General features: G+C 42.4%; 1 protein-coding gene and 1 long non-coding RNA gene across 2 annotated transcripts in view; one reads left to right on the top strand and one right to left on the bottom strand.

Annotated features, from left to right (window-relative positions):
• Nucleotides 1-24,381, bottom strand: part of BMP6 (bone morphogenetic protein 6) — a 164,846-nt gene that overhangs the window by 59,887 nt on the left and 80,578 nt on the right. The window lies entirely within an intron of this gene.
• LOC130273796 (uncharacterized) lies at nucleotides 9,742-21,912 on the top strand. The gene is made up of 3 exons (XR_008844126.1): nucleotides 9,742-9,862; nucleotides 19,850-20,028; nucleotides 21,476-21,912. It is a non-coding gene; the product is annotated as an uncharacterized LOC130273796 (long non-coding RNA).

Below are 24,381 nucleotides of genomic sequence, written 5' to 3'. Positions count from 1 at the left end.
AAAAGCGATCAAAAATTCATATCAAATTTAAAATGTTACCAATAAAAACTACAGACCACGGCGCAAAAAATGATCCTTCATACAGCCCCATATGCGGAAAAATAAAAAAGTTATAGGGGTCAGAATATGACAATTTTAAACATACTAATTTTGGTGCATATGGTTATGATTTTTTTAAAGTAGTTAAATAAAATAAAACCTACATGAATTGAGTATTCTTGTAACCATATAGAATAAACAGAATAAAGATAAGGTATCCTTTTTACTGAAAAGGTGTACTGCGTAGAAACGAAAGCCCCAAAAGTAACAAAATGTTTTGTTTTTTTATTTCACCCCACAAATAATGTTTTGTTTTGTTTTTCTGCAGATTTTAGTATAAAATTGAACGCGTTATGATTTTTTAGAAGGAGGAAAAAGTAAAGTTGGCCTGGTCCTTAATGGGCTAGGTCCTTGAGGGGTTAAGGAATAGGTAATTTTAAGCTATTCTGCATTCATCTTTTAAATAATCTATTCCAAGTGAAATAACTTTTCTATTTTCTCATCGATGTAGCATTATGAAGGATTCCCATATGTTATTCAGAAATGTGTTATTTTCTTCTACAGGTCTTTATGGCCTATATATATATATATATATATATATATATATATATACTTTTTTTTTTTTTGTTAAAATGGTTAAACAGAAAAGTATTGTAAATAAAAAAGTATTTTTTTATCAAGGGGGGACTTATTTTTATTATGGTATACAACTTGACTTTATTAAAAAGTTTATAATGTAAAGTAAAAATCTTCAATATAGAGTAATTACACCTTTTCAAAAGGAGACAAATTAACCCATTATTTATTACTTACTTATTATTTATTACTGGCCTTAGATGTTATGTTTATAATCTTTGCCTAGGGATACCTGTAGTACAGTTTAGCGTTCTGGATAAGTATGCTCAATTGCAACAGTAGGAGTTATAGGAGGGTGAGCTGCTTTTCTAGGGAACAAGGAACTAAGGTGAGAGGTGAGAGGGTGCATAATATTAAAGGGGTACTCTGGTGGAAAACAATCTTTTTTAATCAACTGGTGCCAGAAAGTTAAACAGATTTGTAAATTACTTCTATTTAAAAATCTTAATCCTTCCAGTAATTATCAGCTGCTGTGTGCTACAGAGGAAGTTATTTTCTTTCTTTTCTGACTGACAACAGTGCTCTCTGCTGACACCTCTGTCCATGTCAGGAACTGTCCAGAGCAGGAGAGGTTTGCTATAGGGATTTGTTCCTTCTCTGTTGATGGATTAAAAAAGGTGATTTTAGTACTTACTTGCCAGACAGTAATGGACATGCTTAGGAAGGATCTGCGCTTGTCTTGGAGCTAAATTGCTATGTTGTGAGATTACCATAACACTGTTGCTATTTTTTGTTAAATGTTCCTTTTGAAGTTCCCTCCCTTCAACTACAAGTCCTAGGATCCCTTGTTAGTTCAGTTTTCTCCCTTCCACACCACAGTCACCCCACCCATTGCCGCACACCTAAGACAATTCCCTGCAGTCCTGTGGAAAATGTCCCAACCCCCGCCCAGTGGTCACTTCGCCAGTTGATGCAAAGACAGGCTTCCTCTGAACACCTAACTAGTGATGCAATGTCTTAGGCCACACTGCAACCTGGGCAAACCTAACCCAACACTCATCGGGAAAAGATCACATAAGAATTTTCTTGACCAGCCATCAAACACAGCTTTATTCACTATATTATGAACTACACTAACTTTAAAGCCCCCTGTAGCATAGTCAAATAAAAATAAATCCTGGAATACCACTTTAAGTGCACAAGAGTGTAGACACTTGCTCTTTAACCCTACAAGGACAAAAGACGTATAGGTACGCCCTTGTGTCCTGGTACTTAAGGACAGAGGGCGTAACTATATGTTCCCTGACCAGGGTTTGAAACGTGCTCATGATCTGAGTACACTTCATACCCGGTGGGTACAGGTGGTTATGGACATCCAGGACCCATGGTTAAGCATCACCATTATCACCGTTAATATGAGGATAGTGGTGCCGATTAGCTCAGGGCAATTGATCGGCTCGTCCATGTTAAAATTGCAGGTCCAGATCTGCTGAGTGCATGGTAGGACGGCCCTTATCTGCCTCCTCGTCGTTCGATTGTTGCTCTGAGGCTCTGGCCAGCTATGGCAGGCTAGAGCAGCAGAGCACCGATAACACTGACCAATGCTATGATATGGCATAGCATTGAACAGTGTATAAAATGAAAAGATTGCATGTTATAGCCCCCTATCGGGACAAAAAAAAAAAATGTTAAATGTGTAAAAAAAAAAAGTTTCTTCCTTAATAAAAGCTTAAATAACCCCCCTTTTCCCATTTTTAAATAAAATAATACTGCACTGGAATACTTATTTGAAAGCGTTGCTGTCCATCAGAGTTAAGCCCCAATTACATCATGTTTCTGGGCTCTTTTAGATGTATATACATTGGGATAGCTTCAAAAGCTTATTCTTATACAACAGCATACCTGTGACATGGCCACAGACTTTACAGGATTGAACAAAGTCTACCAGTGACTAGCCCATTTTCATGACCTGCACATAAATGCTTAGCAGGCAGAGAAGGCTTTTGATAAACTATCCTGACCCTTTTATACAAATGTAGTCAACATTAATGACATTACCCGGATTTAGTCAAACTCTATAATTCTTAGACAGTGTAAACTTAGACAGTCTTGCACCACATTTATTAAAGTGTATCAGGCTGATTAATAAATCTGGCATATCTGAAGGCTGTCTAGTCTAAGTTTAGGCCAATTATTAGTTGGCTTACTTCAAACCAAAATCATCCTTTCCAATACTTTGTCACATAACCTTTAGCAACACTGACAGGTATTGCAGCCACCTAGGTGTTACTCACATCTATATGCTAGTCCGTTTCTACAGCTTGTACTGACTGTTCACTTGCTGCCTAATATACAGTGAAGGAAAAAATTGTTTGATCCCCAGCTGATTTGTCCATTAACAAAAGGAAATCAATAAGATAAAGGAGGAGAGTACACTTAAAAGAAGAAAAACTACCACAAGAGGACATCATTTTAATTTAGAGGGACAAAGTTTTTAAAGGGGTATTTCAGGCAAAAACTTTTTTTTATATATCAACTGGCTCCGGAAAGTTAAACAGATTTGTAAATTACTTTTATTAAAAAATCTTAATCCTTCCAATAGTTATTTGCTTCTGAAGTTTTCTGTCTAACTGCTAAATGATGATGTCACGTCACGGGAGCTGTGCATGATGGGAGAATATCCCTTGCATGATGGGAGAATATCCCCATAGGAGCTGGACAGCTCCCGGGACGTGAGTCATCAGAGAGCAGTCAGACAGAAAACAGCAACTCAACTTCAGACGCTAATAACTATTGGAAGGCTTAAGATTTTTTAATAGAAGTAATTTACAAATCTGTTTAACTTTCCAGAGCCAGTTGATATATAAAAAAAAGTTTTTGCCTGGAATACCCCTTTAATATAGTAATATCAGAAGGTATTACTTTACTTAGAAAGTAGTGGATGCATGGAATAGCCTTCCTGTAGAAGTGGCCGCTGCAAATACAGTGAAGGAGTATAAGCATACATGGGATAGGCATAATGCTATCCTTCTTCATATAAGATAGGGCCAAGCACTATTCATAGTATTCAGAATATTGGACGGACTAGATGAGAGGAAAGGTTTTTATCAGCGGACACATTTTATGTTTCCATGGTCAGTCTATAATTTTAACTCCTTAACGACGAAGGACATATATTTACGTTCTCCGCCGGCTCCCACTATATGCCACAGGGTCACGCGGTGTCCCAGCGTCATATCGCGTCGGTACCGGCGTCCATCAATGGCCGGGACCCGTGGCTAATACAGAACATCCCCAATCGCGGTGATGCCCTGTATTAACCCTTCAGACACGGCGATCAAAGCTGACCGCCGCGTCTGAAGCGAAAGTGAAAGTATCCCGGCTGCTCAGTCGGGCTGTTCGGGACCACCGCAGTGAAATCGCGGCGTCCCGAACAGCTTACAGGACACCGGGAGGGCCCTTACCTCCCTCCTTGGTGTCCGATCGGCGAATGACTGCTCCGTGCCTGAGATTAAGGCAGGAGCAGTCAAGCGCCGATAACACTGATCACTGGCGTGTTAATACACGCCTGTGATCAGGATGAGAGATCAGTGTGTGCAGTGTTATAGGTCCCTATGGGAGCTATAACACTGCAAAAAAAAAGAAAAAAAAAGTGTTAATAAAGATCATTTAACCCCTTCCCTAATAAAAGTTTGAATCACCCCCCTTTTCCCATAAAAAATAAAAATAAAAATAAACATATGTGGTATCGCCGCATGTGTAAATGTCCGAACTATAAAAATATATCATTAATTAAACCGCACGGTCAATGGCGTACACGTAAAAAAATTCAAAAGTCCAAAAAAGCGTATTTTTGGTCACTTTTTATACCATTAAAAAATTAATCAAAAGTTATCAAAAAGTCAGATCAAAACGAAAATCATACCGATTAAAACTTCAGATCACGGCACAAAAAATGAGCCCTCATACCGCCCTGTACATGGAAAAATAAAAAGTTATAGGGGTCAGAAGATGACATTTTTAAACGTATACATTTTCCTGCATTTAGTTATGTTTTTTTCCAGAAGTACGACAAAACTAAACCTATATAAGTAGGGTATCATTTTAACCATATGGACCTACAGAATGATGATAAGGTGTCATTTTCACTGAAATATGCACTGCGTAGAAACGGAAGCCCCCAAAAGTTACAAAATGGCGTTTTTTCTTTGATTTTGTCGCACAATGATTTTTTTTCCGTTTCGTTGTGGATTTTTGGGTAAAATGACTAATGTCACTGCAAAGTAGAATTGGTGGCGCAAAAAATAAGCCATAATATGGATTTTTAGGTGGAAAATTGAAAGGGTTATGATTTTTAAAAGGTAAGGAGGAAAAAACGAAAATGCAAAAACTGAAAAACCCAGCATCCTTAAGGGGTTAATGATAGGTTTATTTGAACAGAAAGAGAAGAATAACAACAAAAAATCCAGAAAAACACATTTAAATAAGTTTTGAATCGATTTGCATTTTACAAATCAATCATAAAGTATTTGACCCATTTGCAAAACATGACTTAGTTACTTGGTGGCAAAACCCTTGTTGGCAATCACAGATGTTTCTTATAGTTGGCCACCATATTTGGTTGGATTCTGTCCTACTGTTTGGTGGGATTCTGTCCTGCTTGAAGCTGACTTTTGGTAACTCGAACCTTTAGCTCCCTCCACAGATTTTAAATAAGATTAAGGGGGTCTGGAGACTGGCTAGGCCCCTAATGTTAAGTTTTAATGCCATCTGTGCCAGGGGTGGACCAACAGGTCGAGCACTTGGGAACTTTGACACTGCTAATTCCCCAGCCCAGCCTCACCAAGCCTCTATCTCCAGAGGCCCCCAGATAATTTGAGTTTGAGACCCTGTTTTTGTTGCCTTTGCCATGTGAAATACCCGTCATTGACCCATTTTCAATGCCCTGGCTAAGGGAAGGATGTTTTCACCTAAGAGTTGACGGTACATGGCCCCATCCATCATCACTTTGAAGCGGTCAAGTTATCCTGTCCCTTAGCAGAAAACAATCCTAGAGCATAATGTTTCCACCTCCATATTTGACGGCTGGAATGGTGTTCTTGCATTCATAGGCAGGATTCCACCTCCAAACATGGCGAGTTGAGTTTAAAGAATAAAGAATAGAAAGAACCAAAAAGAATAAAACACGACCCAGATTTTTCAATCTGCCTGAAACCAAAACTGTCTGTTTTTTTTCCATAACAACCAATCATAGCTCAGCTTTCATTTTATCAGAGCTTGTTAAGATATGAAAGCTGAGCTGTGATTGGTTGTAATGGGGAAAAAAACAGACAGTTTTGGTTTCAGGCAGATTGAAAAATCTGGGCCAAATGTTTGAAGTGTGTTCAGTACTTTATTACAGTATTTTATGTAACATCTATATTGTTCTTGGGGAAAAAGAACAGAAACAATGGCAGAAACTATGTGTGAAATGGCCCTAAATCCCATATATCTGACATTAACAAAGCATAAACCGTGAATAAGTTATTCGTGATCTTTGCGGGAAACTTTTGTTTGAGAATGCAGATACAGTAATAAAACTTTTGCTTTTCTTATTTAAATTGTAGCAGAACAACAACATGTTTTTAGGACAAATACCATCTGCTCTTACTAAACTATAAATACATTCAGAAAATTCTAACTAATTTTTTCAGATCAGGAATATCTATCTTTTGATATTGAATAGATAAGGGATTATGTGCACAACTTCATCATGAATAGGCCAATAATGCTGTCTTGTATATACAGTGATCCCTCAACACACGATGGTAATCCGTTCCAAATGGACCATCATTTGTTGAAAACCATCGTATGTTGAGGGATCCGTCCAATGTAAAGTATAGGACAGTGGTCTACAACCTGCGGACCTCCAGATGTTGCAAAACTACAACACCCAGCATGCCCGGACAGCCGTTGGCTGTAGACCACTGGTATTGGAGGTTATACTCACCTGTCCCCGCCGCTCCGGACCATCACCGCTCGTCACCGCTGCCCTGGATGTCGCCGTCCATCGCTGTTGCCGCGTCCCCGGGGTGACCCTGACTCTCCGGCAAGGCCTCTGCTTCCCCGGCATCCTCGCTCTCCGTTGCCGCTATCACGTCGCTATGCACGCCACTCCTATTGGATGACGGGACGGTGTGCGCAGCGATGTGATGAAGAGGATGGAGAGCGCCGACGATGCAGGGGATCACGAGGACAGGTAAGTGATCGTCAGCAAACCACACGGGGCACCGTAAACAGCTATCCGGTGGCAGCTGAAGCAGTCTGCGCTGCCTGATAGCCGTCTATGGGATGGCCCCCGACATACAAAAGCATCATAAGTTGATGCTGCCTTCAACATGCGATGGCCTCTGAGAGACCATCGTATGTTGAAATGATCGTATGTCGGGGCCATCGTAGGTCGGGGGGTCACTGTACTCCATATGTTGCCACGGGGTGGTACATGTGTAATGGATTCATATGTACTAACATAAAATGTCTATTTTTTCCCTAAACTGCTTACTAAAATATTTGCTGAACCAAATTGCTTCCTCCTCCCCCACCTGCATGCTCCTCCTCCCATTGTGTATCGAAGATGGCGGTTAGCTGTGGAATGTAGCAAAGATAAAGAAGAAAATGTATCTAATGAGATGCGTAGACAACGTTTTAACCAATAATGTTCTTTTAACACCCAATTCACACAACCCCTTTTGCAGACGTCACTCTCATCTATATAAACCTTGTACAGTCTCTTTCTGGTTTAATAAAAGAAAGTATCATCCAACCATCATCCTGTCAGTGTGAACTTTCTGTCTTGATAAACTAATTCAGAAGGGGGCAGATACTCATCTGATATCGGGTCTGGTTGCGATCCATTTCACATGTGCATGGACTCTAAGGGCACTTTCACATGGGACCAGTCCACTGCGTATTTTCCGATTTTAACTGCATGTCAATCTGCAGAGGTAAATTTTCACATAAATGTGCAGATTTGCTGCAGCAGATACAGGTGCAGTCAAATTGTAAGTAAAGACATGGGTAATCTGTTGACTTATTGACCTATTTTAGACCAATCATTTTTAGGATATTTTTATTCTGGCATTAGATTTCTGAAAACAAAAATCAAAATCAAAAACGACTGTAAAAACACAGCAAAAAACAAAACAAAAATAAATAAACAAAACAAAGAAAAGTAGTATGAGAAGGAAGTCCTATTAAAGGGGTACTCCGGCGCTAAGACATTTTATCCCCTATCCAAAGGACAGGGGATAAGATGCCTGATCGTGGGGGTCCCACCGCTGGGGACCCCTGTGATATTTCACGCAGCACCCCGTTACCATCAGCCCCCAGAGCATGTTCGCTCCAGGTCTGATGACTGCCGATCACAGGGCCGGAATATTGTGATGTCACGGCTCCGCCCCCGTGTGATATCACGCTCCGCCCCTTCAATGCAAGCCTATGGGAGGGGGCGTGACAGCTGTCACAATACTCCGGCCCCGTCATCGCCAGTCATCAGACGCCAAGCGAACATGCTCCGGGGGCTGATGGTAGCGGGGTGCTGCGTGAAAGATCACAGGGGTCCCCAGCGGCGGGACCCCCTGCGATCAGGCATCTTATCCCCTATCCTTTGGATAGGGGATAAGATGTCTTAGCGCCGGAGTACCCCTTTAAGACCAGCGTGTCTAACTGTTGTTAATACAGACCAATGAGGTTTCAGCTGTGATTTTTTTAAAGACCTTTTATATTACACAGGGCAATGTGTTTATTCCATCTTTCTCTAGTTTTTATAAATTTCTCCATCATGCTCTTGTATAGGCAATTCTGGTGCAAATCAATCCAAGTTGAAATATACTTTACATAATGGTCAAGCTATTGTTGTTTGCTGAATGCAATGTTTTGTGTGTCTGATAAAAGATGTTAATAACTGATGATTACAATAGTATTGATAATTTTGTTTAGCCAAGTTAAATCGTAGCTGCTATCCGGGCAAATTGCAACCACACAAGGTGACATCCAATACATTCTTTCTTAGTTTTCATTTTTATTAATTTTTTTTAAACAGAAAAAGGTAAATGAGCATTTATTTCACTGGCGAATGGCATTAGTCACTTTCATTTACCCATTTCTAGGACTCTCTTGCTTTTTGCCTATCCTGTTACACTATTCTACTTGGTAAAAATAAGAACGGGGCTGGAATGGATGTCATTAAAGGCTGTTTTGACGGATTCACACCTCCCAAGATCTGAATCTCTTTTTTCCAGACACTTTACACCTCATCCCCAATCTGCCTTGAAATAGCCACAAACCTCCCAGAGTGTGAATATCCGAAACATTAAACATATTTAGCAATGAATTTGAGCTGTGTTGCAGTTTTTTTTATATAAGCACTAAAGTATGCTCAATATGAGGTATATACAGGACAGAGCAGACTGCACAGAGCCATACTGAGTAGTACAGAGCCATGTGGCCTTCATGAGCTGCCATCCAGGTTCTGTCAGGGCCATATGTACCTAGCTAACCTTCAGCAGAATCAATTCTCCCTAAAATAATAGAATATACCGTATATACTCGAGTATAAGCCGGGTTTTTCAGCATGATTTTTCGTGCTGAAAATGCCCCCCCTCGGCTTATACTCGAGTTAACTTATACTCGAGTGAACTCAATCCCTTCTCAGTGGTCTTCAACCTGTGGATCTCCAGATGTTGCAAAACTACAACTCCCAGAATGCCCGGACAGCCATTGGCTGTCCAGGCATGCTGGGAGTTGTAGTTTTGAAACATCTGGAGGTCTGCAGGTTGAAGACCACTGTGGCCTTCGTCATCATCCAGACCCCCCTTTAGTTTTCTACTCACCTCCCCTCGGTGGGAAAGAAGGGTGAGCTGGTCCGGGACATCTATGCTGCAGGGACCGTCCGGTGGGGAGGGTTAATCATTCCGTGCTGTCCATCATCACCGGGAGGCCCTCTTCTCCGCTCCGGGCCGGCCCCGGCATTGTGACGATGCCTTGACGACGATGCACAGGGACGTCCGTGCGCAGCAGACGTACCTGCACATGAATGTCCCTGTGCATCATCGTCAAGGCAACGTCACTAGTCCGGGGCTGGCCCGGAGCGGAGAAGAGGGCCTCCCGGTGAAAATGGACAGCCAGGAACTACTAACCCTCCCCACCGGACGGTCCCAGCAGCATAGATGGCCCGGGCCAGCTCACCCTTCCTTCCCACCGAGGGGAGGTTAGTAGAAAACTAAAGGGGTGTCTGGATAATGACGAAGGCCGAAGTGGTCTTCAACCTGCGGACCTCCAGATGTTTCATAACTACAGCCGATGGCTGTCCGGGCATGCTGGGAGTTGTAGTTTTGCAACATCTGGAGGTCCGTAGGTTGAAGACCACTGAAAGGGATTGACAGGCGGTGATGATGAAGGGGGGGTGATGATGAGGGGGATGATGACGGGGTGATGATGACGGGGTGATAATGACGGGGTGATGATGACGAGGGGGATGATGACGGGGGTGATGATGACGGGGTGATGATGACGAGGGGGATGATGATGGGGGTGATGATGACGAGGGGGATGATGACGGGGGTGATGATGACGGGGTGATGATGACGAGGGGGATGATGACGGGGTGATGATGATGGGGGTGAAAATGACAGGGTGATGATGACGGGGTGATGATGATGGGGGTGAAAATGACAGGGTGATGATGAAGGGAGTGATGATAATGAGGGTGTTAATGACAGGGGGGATGATGACATGGGGAGGATGATGTATTTCCCACCCTAGGCTTATAATAGAGTCAATAACTTTTCCTGGGTTTTTGGGTGAAATTAGGGGCCTCGGCTTATATGGATGATGACGGGGGTGATGATGACGAGGGGGATGATGACGGGAGTGATGATGACGGGGTGATGATGACGAGGGGGATGATGACGGGGGTGATGATGACGGGGTGATGATGACGAGGGGGATGATGACGGGCTGATGATGATGGGGGTGAAAATGACAGGGTGATGATGACAGGGTGATGATAATGAGGGTGTTAATGACAGGGGGGGATGATCACATGGGGGGGATGATGTATTTTCCACCCTAGGCTTATAATCGAGTCAATGACTTTTCCTGGGTTTTTGGGTGAAATTAGGGGCCTCGGCTTATATTCGGGTCGGCTTATACTCAAGTATATACGGTATGCAAAATCCATTTGTGTTTTATTTGGAATCACAAATGAATGACTGCATTTTCACTGGTAATGTTTTACACTTCAGTCTCCCTAATCTTTAGTCATTGTGAAGATTCAACATTTCCAAAAATGTAGCTTTTAGTTCATGTTAAAATATAAAACAATAGGCCACAAACCACATGTACAGAATGCACTGGGCCTGCTGTCCCTTGTACCCTTCACGTCACACCTTCATGGGCTCACTTTTTCTATCCAGAACCACTTTAAATATTCAAGTGATCATGACCGGATTGTTATGTTTTTAAATATATGCATATTTTCAGTGACGGGTACACAGTGAACAAGGGCCAGCAAGTCCAGATATCACATGCTTTCTGAACGCTTTGAAAAACTTCATCACAAGCAAATAAAAGCCAAATTTTATACAAGTGTTGGGTCTCGGACGCTACTTACCACTTTGGAGCCTGCGCACTTGCTGAGGTGTGCCGTACCTAGTCACTTATCTGTGATGGGTAAAGCTCCCATTTTGAAAGCTAAAAATGACACATATGCCTTTAGTACTTATGACACTTATGAAATTTACATGAAACAAAAAATATGAAATTATATAGCGATTACTTATTATCTCCAAATATGTATGGAGAAAAAATTGGGACATGCACCGGCGCAACCTGTGCCTTTACCTCGTGGCGGCAGTGTACATAGGTGTGTAAAAGATAGCTGCTCCTCTGGGTGTGTTGTGCTCCGGGCACAACACCGTAGTCAGCCTTAAGGCAGAAGAAGAAGCAGCAGCAGCCCGTGTCTGTCCGTACCAGGCGTCCTAGTGCGGTCTTGTAAGTTGAGATCCTTGTAGAAAAATGGCACACTGTTTTGGTGCTTACTGGGTCAGGAGATGGAGTAAATGATGACAGATGATTCCAGATGTAGGGTGAACAGCGTTCTTTTATTGCAGTTTGAAAGGGTTGACAACGCGTTTCGAGGGGGTCTGCACCCCTCTTCCTCAGGTCAGGGAGCTTGCCATCATTTACTCCATCTCCTGACCCAGTAAGCGCCAAAAAAGTGTGTCATTTTTCTACAAGGATTTATACTTATCATCTCCAAAAGCACGGGATATCTAAGGTCAAGCAGTTACAGTCGAAAATGGTTACACAACATTGAAGAACAGGTGCAGCAGAAGAGCACACAACTGTTAATCATAGTAAGTGTGAAAGCGATGCACAGGTGCAGAGAACACTTTGGATCTTGTTCTTGACAGTGTCTTTGTGCTCCATCCACATGGAAGAGGTTCTGGTTTACAGTCCAGAGATGTTAGTGCACTGTTAACCCCCATGCAAACGTGAAGCAGAACCTGCAGAATTGTGCGTGGGGGTTAATGTTTTTCTTTCTGACCTCGAAGGGGAGCAGTGGTTGTCTGCATTTAATTTTCAAACCACATTTCGTCCTTTTCCGCCTGCACATGACCACAAAGAAAAACATCTTTCAAGCTGTACATTCTTTCCTGATGCTTTTGGGTTAATCTTAAGTTACTGCTAGAAACAGCACTTGTTCGTCTAGCCAGAACTGTGAAAGCTCAATTTTATAGGTCCTCCTTGCACAAAATGAACTGGCATTGGGGATACATGTATGTTGTTTCATCCAGTGACCAGTCAAGGAAAGGAAAAACAATCAGATCAGAATGTCCATATGTGTGATGGTTGGTTAGCCCTATTATGACAGTACTGCACCTGAGGACTGGCATTAGTGATCAGGGCAGACAAGGTCATTGTGGTCCTTTTCATGTTGCACTGCAGATACAGTATATGGGTTTAACATTTGTTTTCTATTATTGGAGTAGTGTCAACTTAACCCACTAGGAGACATCTGATGTAAACATAGTGCATCATAACGTAAATCTATACCATCAATATGGCTAAAGTCCACCATTTACCCTGGGTGCTGTGATCAATGCTGATTATGGCATCTAAAAGCAGTTGCAGGCTTTGGGGACACACATATGACCACCCGCAGCGCGATCTTGGCAGGTCCGATGAGTCAAAGTGGCAGACAGAGGTCTCCTCACCAGCTCCATGCCATTTTGAGGGGAACATCTTGAATAGTCTGCCGGCAGGCAGGTTACACAGCTTGATCATCAATTTTACTGAACAGTGCTATGGCACTGAAATGTTTAAAAAAGTAATAAAAAGTTTTTTTTTTTAAATAAATATGTTCCTACTGTGATGATAAGAAGGAGGCTGCTGGAAAGTGATTAGTACAGCATTGCAGTGAAAGGTGACCAGTATATAGAGATAAGACAAGATCTTTACAAAAGCCGTGTCAACTTAACCCACTAGGAGACACTATGATGCACTATGATGTAAACATAGTGCATCATAACGTAAATCTATGCCATCAATATGGCTAAAGTCCACCATTTACCCTGTGGGTGCTGTGATCAACACTGATTATGGCATCTAAAAGCAGTTGCAGGCTTTAGGGACACACATATGACCACCCGCAGACCTCCCCCTCCCTGTGGAATGACCTCGTCAAAAGGTCACAGAGCATGCCCAGACATCTTTCCCATTCATGTTAATGGGACAGCTTTTGTCTACTGTTATTTATGTCTAGGTGGCTTACTAAAAAGCATATCTCCCCAAAAAATTTATAAAAATGTAATTCTGAAAATAGAAAGATTAGAAAAAAAATATAAAAATCAGTAAAAAATATCTGGGTAATACATTCCCTTTAATGCTTGCTTTGAATATCTCCACTGATCAGTTAAGATATGGATATATTCTTTGCTGCACTGTTCTGTATCCTTCCATTAGTAAATGGGTTATTCTGCAGCATGATATATGGAAGTCATGGAGTGTTATCATAGAAATCTTTGAAACAAATATGTTGTCTGTTAACATACCATATGCCTCAAACAGTCAATAAGGTATACACCATACAATGGATCCAAAATGTATAAGGCTAACCACACTCTGCAGTTTTTGTTCTATTAAAGAAAAAACAAGTACAGGATACAAAGAAGAAAATTGGTAGAATTCTATCCTTTACATTTTTCCTCCTTTATGATGTAAAAACAGCTAAAAAAAAAGTGTGAGTTGGGCAAAAGACAACGAATGCCTTAATTCCACATAAAATTATCTAAAAATATAACATTTCTGTCTTGAAGCATGGAATAAGGAATTAGCAACACATGGGGGAAATGTATCAAAACCTGCCAGAGGAAAAGTTGCAGGGTTGGCCATAGCAACCAATCAGATCACTTCTTTCATTTTGAAAAGGCCTGTGAAAGACGAAAGAAGTGATCTGATTGGTTGCTATGGGCAACTCAGCAACTTCTCCTCTGGACAGGTTTTGATAAATCTCCCTCATAGTATCTCATTGCCAAACATTAGGATGGAATTGTGGATCACCTTTGCCACTATTAGGCTACGTTTCTACTTGGGTTATTTTGTTTGTTTTGCACAAAAAAACTTCAGAACATGGGTTCTTTTTGTTTTTTTTTGTGAAAAAACTCTGTGGTCACATGTTAGCTGTAAATCAATGAGAAATCGCAAAATTCCTTTTCCACTTGGCGTGTTTCAGTTTGGCGTTGTTTTTCTTTTTTCTTTATCCTTTTGGCATTTTTTTTAAACTCCTTTTTGGTGTTTTCCTGCTCCTTGGCAGTTTTTCAAAATTGCAGCATGTTGAGACTATGGCTGAAAGCGTGGCATTATTCTCCCATAGAAGTCTATGAAAGTGAAAAAACACCAAGAAAAACACCATGTATCTTTGGTGTTTTTGCAGGTGATTTTTATTCTTTTTTAACCAGCCTAGCGGTATTCCCGAGCGTGACTCGGGGTTAATTTTCGCTGCTAGAAGCGGTAACCCCGAGTCACGCTCGGGGTAGAATTGCAGAGTTGCTGTGCGGGCTGCACAGTATATCGCAAAAGCAATCAAATCGCGATTTTTGCTTTTTGCGATGTAGTGATGCAGCCCCCGGGAAAACATGTGATTATCTGCTCGGGTCGGCTCCCGTTGCAGGGGCCGGCCAGAGCAGGTAAAGACATATACTAAAAGTCAGTGTTTCCCTACCAGGGGGCCTCCAGATGTTGCAAAACTACAACTCTCAGCATGCCCGGACAGCCAAAGGCTGTCCGGGCATGCTGGGAGCAGTAGTTTCACAACAGCTGGAGGCCCCCTGGTAGAAAACCCTGAACTAAGTGTAAAAGTAAGAAGGAAGAAAATAAAAAAACCTTTTGCTCACCTAGTCCCGGTCCCTGAAGATGTCGTTCCCCTCCGTGCGCTCTGTTCACTGCTCTATTCATCTTACAGGACCTTTCCCTTTTCAGCCAATCACAGGCCGCAGTGGTGTAAAGCCTGTGATTGGCTGAAGGGGAAAGGACTTGTTCTGCAGCAAATACACTAGGTTTGAAATCTGCCGGCAAACCTAGTGTATTTGCTGCAGGACAAGAAGATGACAAGGTGACAAGGGGGGAATGTAACAAGGGGGGGGGGGAATGTGACATAGGGGGGAATGTAACAAGGGGGGAATGTGACACAGGGGAGAATGTAACAAGGGGGGGGGGGAATGTGACAAGGGGGGGGGGAATGTGACATAGGGGGGAATGTAACAAGGGGGGGGGAATGTGACAAGGGGGGGGGAATGTGACATAGGGGGGAATGTGACATAGGGGGGAATGTGACAAGGGGGGGGGATGTGACAGGGGGGAGGAATGTGACAAAGGGGGGATGTGACAGGGGGGGAGTGGAATGTAACATGGAGAGGGGAGAAGGTAACAAGGGGGGGGGGAGAATGTAACAAGGGGGGAATGTGACAGGGGGGATGAATGTGACGGGGGGAGAGTGTAACAAGGGGGGAATGTGACAGGGGGGATGAATGTGACAGGGGGGGGAGAGTGTAACAAGGGGGGAGAATGTGACAGGGGGGATGAATGTGACAGGGGGGGGGGAGAATGCAACAAGGGGGGGGAATGTGACAGGGGGGGAATGTGATATGGGGGGGGGGAAATGTGACAAGGGAGGGGGAATGTGACGGGGGGAGATGTGGAATTTCAATGCAAAAAATTGTACCGCTTTTGGTACAAATTTCCAGACGGAATCGTACCGCTAGGGAGGTTAAGACTTTAGCGATCCAAAAAGGGATAGAGATAACGAAATTTACATTTTTTATAACAACATTTTTGTAAATTTTTAAACAGGGACCAATTTATGTTGGCGGGCAGGGAACTAAAAATGTAGCCGAGCAATAATAAAAATGTAGAAAGGGGTCACTTAAATGTAAAAATTATATATTTTTTGTAATTCATTTTGTTAAACTTTTTATTAGTAATGTATTTTACTAATGTGTTTAATAAAGTGTGTGTGTGTGTTTTTAACTTTTCATACTTTTTTCTTTATTTTTTACATTTTTTAGGTAGTACTACTACTCCAAGCATGGAAGAGACTGTTCCATGATGGGAGTATTAGAACCTGCACTAATAGACAAATCGCCCTGGGTGTCAATTCTGACACCCGTTGTGATTCTCCTATATAATCTACAGAAGCGGGACGCACTGCCGCTCTTCTCTGGTCCCCTGCACTGCCAAATATATACACCTATTCATATTTCCCATAGAGAGCTGTGATTGGCCGGATGGTTCCAGCCAATCACAACTCTCTGCGGGAAATATGAATAGGAATATATACACAGCAACGCAGGGGAGCAGAGAAGAGCGGGCGTGCCGCCTCCATCTATGCATTATACAGGGCGATTGCAGCGGTTGTCAGAAGTGACACCCGCTGTGATCTTTCCTTAACTGCAGGTACTACTGCTCCCAATATGGAGCACACTCTGCTCCATGCTGGGAGCTGTAGTGCCTGCATTAATAGACAGATCGCCACAGGTGTCAGAAGAGACACCCACTGCAATCTGTCTATTAATGCAGGTACTACAGCTCCCAGCATGGAGCAGAGTGCGCTCCATGTTGGGAGCAGTAGTACCTGCAGTTAAGGACAGATCACAGCGGGTGTCACTCGGCTGACAACCGCTGGGTTCGTCCTTCATCCTTCTGAGATGCGGAGCGGCTGTCTCCTGCACTATACTCCGGCCGGCCAGTGATGTGAATATAAATTCACATCACTGATTCATATTTCCCGCTGAGAGCGGTGATTGGCTGCCACCATCTGGCCAATCACCACTTTGGGCGGAAAATATGAATCAGTGATGTGAATTCTATTCACATCACTGGCCGGCCCAGAGTATAGTGCAGAGATACAAGCACTGTAGAGAGCCGCTCTGCATCTCTGCAATATAAAGGACAAATCTGTCTATTAGTACAGGTACTACTACTCCTATCATGGAAGTTCCATGCTGGGAGCAGTAATACTACCTAAAATATGTAAAAACTAAAGAGAAAAAAGTTAAAACACACTTTATTAAACACATTGTTAAAATACATTACTGATAAAAAGTTTAACAAAATAAATTATAAAAAATATTATTTTTACATTTAAATGGCCCCTTTCTACATTTTTATTATTGTCGGCTACATTTTTAGGTCCCTGCCCGTCCACATAAATTGGTCCCGGTTTAAAAATTAATAAAATTTAGTTATAAAAAATATACATTTCGTTAAAGACATATTTTTCATCCGTACTGCATCCCTTTTTCTTTTTTTGGTACCCAACAAATTTGAAAAAAATAAAATGCCAAAAGGGGCCAAAAATTTTACTTTTTTACTTTAAATTGAATTGAATTCAATAGGAAAACATGAGTTAACATATGGGTTAATTTGACATATATCATTATTATGGACATAAAAATACATGCAGGGGACCTCTTTTGAACCATTTCAGCTGTTTTTGGAATGCTATTTGGTATGTGTGTTTTGGACCATTTATTGGCAGTTTACAAATTTCATATTATTGCATATTATTTGCAAAAGTCACCAAAATGGACAAGAACGCACCCAAAAGCTTACAAGAACGCCCCCAAAAGCTGAGTATCTGTTATGATCTTGTTAAATTTTATAATCCTCCCAGTTCACTGCCCCATCATGATAAACCACCCCCTGCTTTTATTTTTATTATTTTTCGTTTTCTACCTTGACACTGCTCTGTATTTTCTGCTCAGCCTCAGTCAGAGTCACAGACTGGGAAGGGGCGTTCCCCAGCAGGTGACATCATCTGAAGCCCTACAGGAGAGAACTTCCTCCCTCACTCTGCTACAAAAAGCCCAGAGCAGTTCAGTGTGAGATGAGCTATGATTGGCTAAGGCTACATCCCCCCCCCCCCCCTCTGCACTCCAGACAGCATTTCCTGATTTTGGACTTCTGCCAGGCCAGCAGGAGTCCAAAGTCTGTGCAAAAGATAGGGGGAAATGTGCTCTGGACAAGTAGGGAGACACCTATTGGCAGCCTTTTTAAACACAAATAAAACATAGAAAAGTTCTTTTTTTTTTTAAACAAAAGTGCAATAGCAAAAATTAGTTTTAATGACAGTGCCCATTTAAAAAAAATGTTTAAAAAAAAACCAGTCGAGATGCCAGAAAAAAGTTGGAAAATTTGAAACTCAAAATGAGTCTTAACCCCTTAAGGACCAAGCCCATTTTAACCTTAAAGACCAGGCCAATTTTACTTTTGCGTTTTCGTTTTTTCCTCCTAGCCTTCTAAAATCTATAACTCTTTTATATTTCCATCTACAGACCCATATAAGGTCTTGTTTTTTGTGTGACCAATTGTACTTTGTAATGAAACCTCTAAATTAATCTTTTACCATAAAATGTACGGCAAACCCAAAAAAATTATTTTTTTAGGGAGGAAATTTAAATGAAAACCACAATTTTGAACATTTTGGAGTGTTTAGTTTTCACACTGTACACTTTAAGGTAAACATGACATGTGTTCTTTATTTTGTGGGTCAATACGATAATTATACCTCAAATGATACCCATGGCTAGATACTTTTATATTTTTGTACTGCTTAAAAAAAATCTAAAACTTTTTGTACAAAATCAGTAATCTAAAATCGCTCTATTTTGACCACCTATAACTTTTTAATTTTTCCGTATATAGGACAGTATAGAACCATCATCTGTACTTTTTATTGATACCACATTTGCATATAAAAAACTTTTAGATAATTTTTTATTAATTTTTTTTTGGAATAAAATGTGACAAAAAAGCAGCATTTTTGGACTTTTTTTTTTTTTTTTTACGTTTACGCCATTCACCGTACGGGATCATTAACATTATATTTTGATAGTTTGGACATTTACGCACGCGGCCATACCAAATATGTTTATTAAAAAAAATGTTTTTCATTTTTATTGGGGGAGGGTATTTTTCCCTTTTTTTTTTTACATTTTCAACTTTTTTTTTTACACTTTTTATGTCCCCCTAGGGGACTATCTATAGCAATCATTTGATTGCTAATACTGTTCAGTGCTATGCATAGGACATAGCACTGATCAGTATTATCGGTCATCTTCTGCTCTGGTCTGCTCGATCTCTGACCAGAGCAGAAGATGCCGGAAGATGGACGGAGGAGGGTGAGGGGACCTCCGTCCGCCATTACAGATGATCGGATCGCCGCGGCAGCGCTGCGGGCGATCCGATCATCTATTTTAACATGCGCATTGCCGCAGATGCCGTGATCTGTACTGATCACGGCATCTGAGGGGATAATGGCAGACATTCGCACGATCGCGGATGTTGGCCATTACTGGTGAGTCCCTGGTTGCTGATGGCATCCGGAACCTGCCGTGTATGACGCGAGCACCGCTCCGATGCTCGCGGTCATACACAGGATGTAAATGTACGTACTGGTGTGCGAAGTACCGCCAAACCAGGAAGTACATTTACGTCCGTGGCCGTTAAGGGGTTAAAGGGGTACTCCGCCTCTAGACATGTCATCCTCTATCGAAAGCAAGCGCAGCTCCTGTGCTCACCTCAGAGTCATGCCGTACATATATCAACAAATTAACACTACTGTTGTATAAACCTTGTAAATAATCATATAAACTCTGTGAATCAATATTCACTTGCTACACTGATAACCTTGCAGGTCAACAGGTGTCAACAGTAAGACACTGAATATTACAGAGGAGGCTTATGCTGTTGCTCAAGAGTTCCTCAGAGACCTGCACAATAAGAAATCCAAACTGCAGCTGCTTGGAAAGTATAATAACATCTGTAAAGAACCACCATCCACCTACACCAACTGAAATCAAGACACATCTGAAAGTGAGATTTTCTTCAGGTCCAGTGGGATGTGGTTGTAAAATTCATATTTCATTTAGTTTGTTTACTTGTTCAAATGTAGGAATAGGACTTCATTTATAGATTGCATTTTTTACTTTTTTCCACTTTGCAGAATAATAGTAAATACATCAAAACTATGCTATAACCTAAATTGAATGTCGCAATAATCACAAATTACAATCTTCCTAAGCTGACCCAAAAAACACATTGGTATTTTTATTTGACAACTTTTTTTTTTATACAGTATACACATAGCCTCGGTCCCCAGCAGCTACTGTTTGGCTCCTTCTAGTGCCCCAATCTCCTGCTTTCTTCCTGCTTTTTACCCAGCCCCAGCTGCTTATGAATTTTTCATAAATGCTAGAATACCCCCTAAAGGCACTAACTTACAGTTAAGCTGGCGCAGCTTCTACTAACTAATTGACTCAAGGGCCTTCCACAAGACTACTTAGACCACACACTCGGGAAAGGCCCTTAGTCGACAAGTTACGGTATGTTCACATGGCAGTTTTTTTCTTTTTCTTGCCACCACAAAATTGTCTGCTGGCAGAACATGGTGGCACTAGGACTGCTCGAAAATGCTCCATCTCTATTGACATGCCAATTCTTTCTGCGTCTGGAATCAGAATTTACAAGCAGAATTTATCAAAAACATTCTGTTTGAAAATTCCACAGTGTGAACAAGACCTTAGGTGGCACACAGCCATTGTCCCTTACAGTTTTTTTTTAATACATTATATATACATTATTGATACATGTTAATACAGTCTCATACATATCACAATAAAGTGTTGTGACTATTCAAACTACTCCTTATAAAGCAAAGTATGTGTAAAACTCATAGTAACAATAACAATTGAAAATCTGGAAAAACAAACTACTTTCCAAAAAAAAATAAAAAAAATACGGATAGGGGACAGCTGCTACAACCTCTTCAATTTCATATGGTCAACCAAGAGTTTACTCACAAGTTCAGGGTTTTAATTAAATACAAAACCAGAAATGGATGTGAAAGAATAAGTATCAGTTTTTCTTTACACATCTCCTCCATTAATTATCTGTTCCAGGCAACATTAGGCATGAGCTGTCCCCTTGTCATGAATGGTAAAAGTTAATAGGCATGCTCTGTGACCTGTGGTCATTCCACAGGGAGGGGGAAGCTGGCCTCTGAACGTCTGTCGGTGTCACTTTTCAGTGTAATGCTGTACAGATCACTTTTTACCACTACTTATCATTATAGTCAAAACAGGAAGTGTAAAAGTGTAGGCCTAGTGGCCAGATTGAGTACTGCAAGCTTTCAAGGTGATTACTATCATTATTATTGTTGTTGTTGTAAATATATTGTTGTTGTTTATAAATATGTTAAACATAAAAACGTGAATTAAACAATAGGTCATTTTATGATGACAAATTTACTTTAAAAATACAGGACACTCACTGCAAAAAAACAGCAGTCCCTTGTGTGCAAAATAAACTCAATGGAAAGAACACATTTCTACATCTCTTGATCATTCTGCAACTGTGAAATGAGGTCAATTGTGAGGAAGCTATGGCAACTCAGTTATAGGCTCCTATGGCTGAGATAGAAGAGATTGAGCATGCAACTATTGCCCTGGTGCTTCACCAGTCACTGATTTATGGAATAGTAACAGACAGCTACTGTTAAAAAAAAAATCCTGACATCTCATGTACAACTTGCCTAATGGAGAGTCTCAACTCAAGTGGAAAAGGGTTCTATGGTCTGGTTCTTTGGCGTTAAAAACACTACACTTGGCTTAGGACAAACACTACACAGTGCTTGAATAGTGTTGTAAAGAAAAATGTGGAAAAATTGCAATGTCCTTATGTTTAAAGCTGCAAGAACTATCCAATGCTACTAGATAATGCCTTCAAGGTCAATAGTTATGTATTAAATTACTTTACTTTAATAATATTCATCAATGTAAAGTTGTTTATTTTTATTTTTTTTATGATTATTGTATTTATCTTTTTATTTCCATCTACAATTGAATGTTGTATTATTATTAGACATATAAAATGTTTTTAGTTATTGCAATAAACTTCTTTCTGGTTCCCCAATGCCCCCCGAATTCTTACACGCATCCATAATCGTCATCCCTAAACCACATAAAGACCCCCTAGTCCCGTCCAACTATAGACCTATCTCCCTTATTAATCTAGATTTCAAGATATTCACATCCATACTTGCCAAACGCCTCAATGCCATATTGCCGAGTCTTGTCCATAATGACCAGGTGGGCTTTATCCCTGGCAGACAAGCGCCCGACAATATCCGCAAAGTCCTCAATATTATCCATTGGGCCTCAGCTTCTAATACCCCCCTTACTCTACTCGGACTGGATATTGAAAAGGCGTTCGACACTGTCCTTTGGACATGTCTTTTTGAAGTTCTACGAGTGATGGGCTTCTCTGGAGCTTTTACGGACGCTATCCGCTCTATTTATTCCACCCCAGTAGCTTACCTTAAATTACCTTCTTCCACAATTACTGTTACGCCTAGCGCTCCGGGTCCCCGCTCCTCCCCGGAGCGCTCACGGCGTCTCTTTCCCTGCAGCTCCCCGGTCAGTCCCGCTGACCGGGAGCGCTGCTCTGTCATGGCCGTTGGGGATGCGATTCGCACAGCGGGACGCGCCCGCTCGCGAATCGCATCCCAGGTCACTTACCCGTTCCCGTCCCCTGCTGTCATGTGCTGGCGCGCGCGGCTCCGCTCTCTAGGGCGCGCGCGCGCCAGCTCCCTGAGACTTAAAGGGCCAGTGCACCAATGATTGGTGCCTGGCTCAATTAGCTTAATTGGTTCCCACCTGTTCCCTGGCTATATCTAGTCTCCTCCCTTGCACTCCCTTGCCGGATCTTGTTGCCCTTGTGCCTTGTGAAAGCGTATTGTGTGTTTTATAGCCTGTGTACCAGTACCTTTGCTATCTCCCCTGACTACGAACCTTGCCGCCTGCCCCCGACCTTCTGCTACGTCCGACCTTGCTACTGCCTACTCCCTTGTACCTCGCCTTTCTTCAGTATCTTCAGCAGCCAGAGAGGTGAGCCGTTGCTAGTGGATACGACCTGGTCACTACCGCCGCAGCAAGACCATCCCGCTTTGCGGCGGGCTCTGGTGAAAACCTGTAGTGGCTTAGAACCGGTCCACTAGCGCGGTCCTCGCCAATCCCTCTCTGGCACAGAGGATCCACCTCCTGCCAGCCGGCATCGTGACAGTAGATCCGGCCATGGATCCCGCTGAGGTTCCCCTGCCAGTTGCCTCTGATATCACCACGGTGGTCGCCCAGCAAGCCCGACAGATCGCCCATCTACCCACCAGATGTCAGAAATGTCCACCATTGTGCACCAACTTCAGTCGCAACTTCATCAGCAATCATCTCCTCCGCCAGCTCCTGCACCCCTTCCGCAGCGAGTGGCCACTCCTAGCCTCCGCCTGTCTTTGCCGGACAAATTTAATGGGGACTCTAAGTTTTGCCGTGGCTTCCTTTCGCAATGTTCTCTGCACTTGGAGATGATGTCGGACCTGTTTCCTACTGAAAGGTCTAAGGTGGCTTTCGTAGTCAGCCTTCTGTCTGGAAAAGCCCTGTCATGGGCCACACCGCTCTGGGACCGCAATGACCCCGTCACTGCCTCTGTTCACTCCTTCTTCTCGGAAATTCGAAGTGTCTTTGAGGAACCTGCCCGAGCCTCTTCTGCTGAGACTGCCCTGCTGAACCTGGTCCAGGGTAATTCCTCCGTTGGCGAGTACGCCATACAATTCCGTACTCTTGCTTCTGAACTATCCTGGAATAATGAGGCTCTCTGCGCGACCTTTAAAAAAGGCCTATCCAGCAACATTAAAGATGTTCTGGCCGCACGAGAGACTCCTGCTAGCCTGCATGAACTCATTCATCTAGCCACTCGCATTGACATGCGTTTTTCTGAGAGGCATCAAGAGCTCCGCCAGGAAAAAGACTTAGATCTCTGGCCACCTCTCCCACAGTCTCCACTGCAATCTGCGCCTAGGCCTCCCGCCGAGGAGGCCATGCAAGTGGATCGGTCTCGCCTGACCCTGGAAGAGAGGAATCGCCGTAAGGAAGAGAATCTTTGTCTGTACTGTGCCAGTACTGAACATTTTCTGGTGGATTGCCCAATCCGTCCTCCACGTCTGGGAAACGCACGCTCGCACTCAGCTCTCGTGGGTGTGGCGTCTCTTGATGCCAAGTCGGCTTCTCCACGTCTCACGGTACCTGTTCGGATTTCCACTTCAGCCAGCTCTCCCCTCTCAGCCGTGGCCTGCCTGGACTCTGGAGCTTCTGGGAATTTTATTCGGGACTCCTTTGT

This window comes from Hyla sarda, chromosome 5, assembly GCF_029499605.1.
Source record: "Hyla sarda isolate aHylSar1 chromosome 5, aHylSar1.hap1, whole genome shotgun sequence".
Taxonomy (NCBI): Eukaryota; Metazoa; Chordata; class Amphibia; order Anura; family Hylidae; genus Hyla; species Hyla sarda.
The sequence above is the reverse complement of the archived record's forward strand: the minus strand, read 5'-3'. Positions and strand labels throughout refer to the sequence as shown.